Source organism: Jaculus jaculus, chromosome 1, assembly GCF_020740685.1.
Source record: "Jaculus jaculus isolate mJacJac1 chromosome 1, mJacJac1.mat.Y.cur, whole genome shotgun sequence".
Taxonomy (NCBI): Eukaryota; Metazoa; Chordata; class Mammalia; order Rodentia; family Dipodidae; genus Jaculus; species Jaculus jaculus.
This window is the reverse complement of record NC_059102.1, coordinates 231424814-231432159: the sequence shown is the minus strand read 5'-3', so window position 1 is coordinate 231432159 and position 7346 is coordinate 231424814. Positions and strand designations below refer to the sequence as shown.

Genomic DNA, 7346 nt, shown 5'->3' with positions numbered 1-7346 from the left:
TTTTCTATAGTCATTACAGTCTAAAATCCTCTTGAGTAAATAAATACCATAGCCAGGCTTTAGCTATCATAGCAGTGCATGGAAATTAGTCGAGAATCCATGAAACCATTGTTTGGAGGGGGAGCTCCCAGTTTGCCAAACCTGGTCCCTCTTTCTCCCATAAGAAAAAAAAAAAAAAAGAATCACCCATGCCTTTGACACCAAGGACATGACTAAGTCCTGGCCAAAATGATAGAACTAGAAGAACCTTTCAGACAGTGCTCCAGAAAGATGAGGGAATCCCCTCTGCTTACTTTATTTGGAATTCATATATGGTAGGTAAGATGCTGCTGAGGATGAAACAGTAGAGATAGCAGAAAAAAATAGTAACTTGCTATGATAGAAAAAAAATGCCCTTCTATCTTATTAGAAGTACTGTCTGGGGTGGAGGAGACCTCATTAGAACATAGTCTTAGTCCATTTTCTGTCACTATGAACAGAATCCCGAGGCTGTTACTTTGTTTGTTTGCTTTTTAAAGGCTTTACTTATAGTCTAGAGAGATGGCTCAGGAGTTAAGGCCCTAGCCTACAGAGCCTAACAACCAAAGTGATGATTTCCTGGTATCCACGTAAAGCCAGATGCATTAAGTGGCAATGCGTCTAGAGTTCATTTGTAAAGGCTGGAGGTCCTGGCATGCCCATTCTCTCTGTCTCTCTTCTATCTCTCTCTGCTTGCGAATAAATAAAAATATTTTTAAATATTTAAATTACTAATTAAAATATTTTAAAAATATTTTTATTGATAAATGAACTCCAGATGCATGTGCCATCATGTGCATCTGGCTTACATGGATACTGGGGAATCAAACCTGGGTCCTTAAGCTTCACAGCCAAGCACCTTAACCACTAAGCCATCTCTCAAGCCCAGTGAAATTATTTTTTATAAAAAGTTTATTTAGCTCGCAGTTTTGGAGGATGAAAGTCGAAGGTCAGGAATAGTCATCTGCTTGTCTTTTGGTGGGTCTCATGGTGGATGGCATCATAATGGTAGATTTAGTGACCAACCTTACTTTTTAAAAAATTAATTTATTTTGCACATACCGAGGTCTCTTGCCACTGCAAACAAATGCCCATCTGGATTTATGTGGGTGCCTGGGGTCTTGAACCTGGGCTGGCATGCTTTGTAAGCAAGCACCTTTATCCACTGAGCCATCTCCCCAGTATCTCCCGTATCCCAAGCTATTTTCTAATAATGACATTTTTATTATTGAACTAATTTTAAACAGTGTAATTTTTTAAAATATATACATTTTTTATTGACAACTTCTATACTTACAGACAACAAACCATGGTATTTCCCTCCCCTCTCCTTCTCTCCCCTCCCCCACTTTCCCCTTCTTAACTCCACTCTCCATCATATCCCCTCCCTCTCTCCATTAGTTTCTCTTTTAATTTGATGCCATCATCTTTTTCTCCTATTATGAGGGTCTTGTGTGGGTATTGCTAGGCATTGTGAGGTCTTGGATATCGAGGCCAAATTCTGTCCGGATAGTTGTACATAAGGAGTGGTACCCTTCCTTTGGCTCTTACATTCTTTCCACCACCTCTTCCACAATGGACCCTGAGCCCTGGAAGGTGTGAGATGTTCCAAGATGACTGTTTTTATCACTCTCATGGGATCTAACCAGAGTCCCGAGAGAACTACATTAATCTTTCTGAGGATGATGTTCCCAGTGACCTAATTGCCTCCCACTAGGTGTTACCTCTTAAAAGTTCTGCCACCTCCACTCATCCCCAATTATCACCACACTGAAGACCAAAACTTCTATACAAACCTTTGAGGAACACCCTCAAATCATTACTAACCCAAAGCAGACAGCCATACCAGTATTGCCACTAATCACAATTAATGTTCTCAAAACAAAACTGAGACAGAAAAAGAAACCCAAACATGTGTATCGGAGTCCAGCGAAGGCTTCAGCAATGTGCTCCGTGACCTGTGTAGTCTGTTTGCTTCTGTGGCTCCCAATTACTCCTTCTGAATTGCAGTCAGGACAAACAAGACTAGGACAAGAGAGTACCTTGCCACATACAGCAACGGACAAGGAAAGGAGTAAGGACATTTGATTCAGCCAGAGGTGAAAAAAAATCCTTGGAAACCATCTTTCAAAAATGCATTTTATAGAAGAAACTTCATGATTTTTTTTTCTTCCTTCCTTTTCTTGTTTTTGCCTTGGTGCTATTCTCCAAGACATTTGTGTTTTTGAATAAATCTTACACATTGAGTGCCAAAATTCCATCTGCATCCTCCTGCTGAGAAGTCATAATGCCATGTTTATGACACTAGGCTCAGTTTCCATGGGGATGATTGTGTCAGTGTAATTCCAGCATGAGAACTTCTGGGTATGTTTGAGAAGATGGATGAAAGCAATGAAAAATCTTCAGATACACACATACAAATGTTATTTTGATTTTATTCTAATAACAAATAGCTATAAGAAAGATGCTGCTGAAAATAGAGAGTGGGAACTAGACAGATGTCCACCAAAGGCTGTGATCATTTTTTTCTGACTACAGAAAAGGACACTTAGCTCCCCAGACCTCCCTCCTTGAAGTTTTCGGTCTGTATTATTATTATTTACTTTTGATTTTTTTTTTTTTTTTTGAGTTAAGGTCTCACTCTGGCCCAGGCTGACCTGGAATTCACTATGTAGTCTCAGGGTGGCCTTGAACACATGGTGATCCTCCTACCTCTGACTCCCAGGTGCTGGGATTAAAGGTGTGCACCACCATGCCCAACAGGTCTGTATTATTTTTTAATATATTTTATTTATTTATTTGAGAGAGAGAAAGAGGAAGGGAAAGAGAGAGAAAGAGAGAATGGGCGTGCCAGGGCTTCCAGTCACTGCAGAGGAAGTCCAGATGCATGTGACCCCTTGTGCATCTGGCTTGCGTGGGTCCTGGAGAATTGAACCAGGATCCTCTGGCTTTGCAGGCAAATGCCTTAACCGCTAAGCCACCTCTCCAGTCACTGTATTATTTTTAATTATTAAATTTTTAATACAACATAATTTGTAGTGTGCACTGCCATCTGTTCTATTTCCTTGCCTCAATCTTTCATCCGAGAGACTATTGCATTGTGCTAAACCTGAACAATGGCTTCTATTATTTAAATCCATTACTCAAATTCAGTTTTTCTCAGAAGCTATCACTCCTACTCCATTTGCAAATATGGAAACTTAAATGTAGAGGTTCCTCCTGAAATTCTCCACAGTGGGAAATGTGAATTTAAATGTGTGCTTTGGACACTGCAAATTCAGTGAAAATGCAATTTTAAACACCCTATTTCTTTTCAAGATAAAATGTGAGTTTAAAAATTTTTTTGCTCATTATAAAATTAATTTACTATAAAAAAAATCAAACACTGGGCTAGAAAGATGGCTCAGTTTCCTGTGCAAGCATGATGGCCTCAGAGTGCCTGAGGCCACTGAGTTTGAATCCCTAAAACTCATGTAAATAGATGGGCATGGCACACACATCTATGACCCCAGTCCTGTGGGGAGCAGAGAGCAGAGAATTATAGGGGCTCACAAAAACCACAAGCTCAGGAATTCACAAAGAGAATCACAAAGAGATTACAGAGAAACAAGCAGGTAAGCAATGAAGGGCAGTGTCTGACACTCTCCTCTGGCTTCCATGCTCAAGGGGTACACGCGCTACGTCTGCACACACAGCACATCCCACCTACTGCAGACGTGCACAAGCGAAAAACATAATACTAAATCCTGACCTGAGTGTGGTGACTCATGCCAATAATCCCAGCACTCAGGAGGCTAAGGTAAGAGAATGCCCATGAATTCAAGGGCATCCTGGGCTGAAGGGTGAGTTCCAGGTAAGGTTGGGATATAATGACACCCTGTCTCACAATAAAAAAAAAAACACTGAAAAATCTGAAACAGAAAGTAATGTTGTACCCCAAATTACAGATCTACAGAAACATTAGTCTATCTCAATACTTTCTCTAGATTTGTTAAAAAAAAAATTTGTCATTTTTATTTATTTACTTGAGAGTGACAGACAGAAAGAGGCAGATAGAGAGAGAAAGAGAATGGGCACACCAGGGCCTCCAGCCACTGCAAACGAACTCCAGACACATGCACCCCCTTGTGCATCTGGCTAACGTGGGTCCTGGGGAATCGAGCCTCGAACTGGGGTCCTTAGGCTTCACAGGCAAGCGCTTAACCGCTGAGCCGTCTCTCCAGTCCTCTAGATTTTTTAAACAGAAAAAAATAACATGAATATTTTCACAAGTAGAATCATATGGTACTTATACAGACTGTTTTTTTTTTTTTTTCTAAAGATGGCCATAACAAGACTCCAGTCTTTCACACATGTCCTTGACAGCTTTCTACATTATTTCTCTACCTCCTTGACTCTGAACAGTTTTGGCTTGCTTCAATCCATAGACTGTGACAGGCAAAATGTTATACTACTGTGCATAGTGCTTAACTAGTTTGGCAGCTTCTACTTCCTGCTTCTGGGTAGCCAGCCACTGTGTTAGAATTGGACTACCCAGGGACTGCCAGTGCCCTGAGGAAGCCCAAGGCCTGGAGCGACCCTTAGTGTTCAAGAGACATTAGAGAAACCAACACTCACTGAGGCACAGAGCAGGTAGATGAATTCACCATCTTGGAAGGTGCAGCAGTGACTTTCTTATTGCAGGGGGGAGGGAACACCTGATTAAAAGCCCTTATCAGAGGATGGCTTTGTTTTGACTTATAGTCCCAAGGGGAAGTTTCATCCTGGCAAGAAATCATGGCAGAGCAGAGCCTTGGCATCACATCTTACCACAGCAGCTGGAAAGAAACAGCAGGAGTGAGCTTGCTCTGGCAAAGAGCAAGGCTTGGGCTGAAACATCCCAAGGCCTTCCCCAAGTGAAACAGCTCCTCCCGCTAGGCTCCACCTCTCAAACTGCCACCAGCTGGGGACTGAGTAAGAGGCTTGATCACAAACTCATGAGGCTATGGGGGCATTTCATGCTCAAAACACAACAGAAGCAGATCCTTCAGCCTCAGCTCACCCAGCTCTGGATCAAGGTCAAAACATCCATCCCTTTTGGATGTTATATAGAATTCAAAGCACACTAACATAGCTGATTTAAACCCCTAAATTCTAATATTGTTTGTAATGCTAACAAAAATCATAGCAAATGCTTGGAACATTTTTAATGTTAAAACAAATTAGATACCCCTCATCTCTTACAGGACCTCATAGTATTCTATTATGAGCATTTACCATACTCATCACTAGTACAAATGCTTTTAGATGACTTTTTCATTTTATTATGACATAGTGAATATTTCTTTGGGGGAGATGAAGAATACTTTATTTGATAAATTGTGTAATGACTCATAATGTCTACCAGAATGAACATAGTGGCATCCAAGGTGGAGACTCAAACTCCGTGTCCTAACGTTATCCAACACAAGGTCACTCCTTCAACAAGCTATTTAATCCACCTATAAAATGTTGATGATATTTGAAAACTTTAAGTCACAGAGAATTGCTAAGATATATAAATATATATGCAGCTGGAGATACTTTTATACTGTTGATGATGCCAACTGTAGAAATAAACATACTACCAATTCTCCTATATATGAAATATCATCAACTTTGTTTTTTTTTTTTTGTTTGTTTGTTTGTTTTGTTTTTTTCGAGGTAGGGTCTCACTCTAGCCCATGCTGACCTGGAATTCACTATGGAGTCTCGGGGTGGCCTTGAACTCAAGGCGATCCTCCTACCTCTGTCTCCCAAGTGCTGGGATTAAAGGCATGCACCACCACACCCGGCTAGCTTTGTCTTTTAAATATCCTTGTCATATTTATTACACATGCCGTATGCAGAAACATACATTTGTAAACTGACACAACTAGGTTAAAAGAAATGTTGGCCCAAGATTTAAAAGAAGACCAACAACTAGTTAAACATTCCTGAATGCTCGTCTATACCATTTTAGAACTAGAAAGTAGAAGACGGTGTATATAAGAATGATATTCAGAATCTTTTAATACTTATGAACTTTTCAGGGATATAAAAATGTATTCTAATGCACTGTACATCTTTGCTATTTAAAAGCAAAATCCAAATGTCTTCATAACCAGCTAACGTTGATGTACCATTAAAAACAGAAAACTGAGGCTGGAGAGATTGCTTAGTGGTTAAGGTGCTTGCCTGTGAAGCCTAAGAAACCAGGTTCAATTCTCCAGTACCCACATAAGCCACATGCACAAGATGGCACACACATCTGGAGTTCATTTGCAGTGGCTAGAGGGCCTGGCATGCCCATTCTCTCCCTCCACACACCCCTGCCCTTTTCTCTCTAATATATAAATTAAATAAAACTTTAAAAAATCAAACTGGAATTTCTATAGAAGTTACTCTTAATGTGAACAAACTTGAAAAAAAACTATTCATATCTACTAATTGTACACTTTATATTTTCAAACAAGGAAGTAGTTCAGTCAATAACTTTATTAGAAAAAGATTAATACTAAAACTGTTCAATTACATAGACAAATTTATAACAGAAAGTCAGAGACATTTCATTTTTACTTCTAAATGTAAAAGACTGAGTATAGCAGAGTTTTAAAAATGGAATCCCACCTAGGCTGTTTCACATAAATACTAATGTCTATTTCTGTTATTAAAGTTCAAGAATAAAAACTTTCAATTAAACACTGAGCAAACTACATTGAGGTCATAGTTCTTTAACTGTCTTAACAAAATCTATGATAGAGGAACCTGTTTTCAAAGTGGCATTGAGCTACTAAAACATGTTCTAAAATCTGGTAAGTCACATCAATTCTGAGTTAATTTAAATTAACAAAACAATATTACTAATTGAGGTTTATACTTTTTCTCCAACACTATCGCTTTCTTTCACCTCAGTTTAATGTTGATTTTCATTTTATTCCATTTTTAGTATTCTTCAAAAGTCTCTGAATAGTTTTAAAAAAAAGTGGGCAGCTTCACAAATTTGCATGTCATCCTTGTTCAGGGGCTGTGCTAAATTCTGCATCATTCTAATTTTAGTGTGTATGTTGCCAAAGCAAGCACATGGGTGTTTCTGACATATATCTATGTGCATCTGATATTGTTCCCAGGGTGAACTCTCATAAGTCATACCACTAAGGCAGAAAGAAGCTACATTTTGGTAACTTCAGTCTGATTATGTTGCAGAAATGTATACTAAGAGTATATAAGAGTTTTTCTTTCTACATTTTCCTCACTGAATTTTATCTACCTTTGTAATCCTAGATAATCTGGTACAATATACAAATTTTATTTTCACTATTCATTTCTTA

General features: G+C 39.0%; 1 non-coding gene across 1 annotated transcript; it reads right to left on the bottom strand.

The window, feature by feature from the left end:
* Positions 1–6994: 6994 nt before the first annotated feature.
* LOC123458334 lies at positions 6995–7100 on the bottom strand. Its single transcript, XR_006635610.1, has one exon. It is a non-coding gene; the product is annotated as a U6 spliceosomal RNA (small nuclear RNA).
* Positions 7101–7346: the final 246 nt, after the last annotated feature.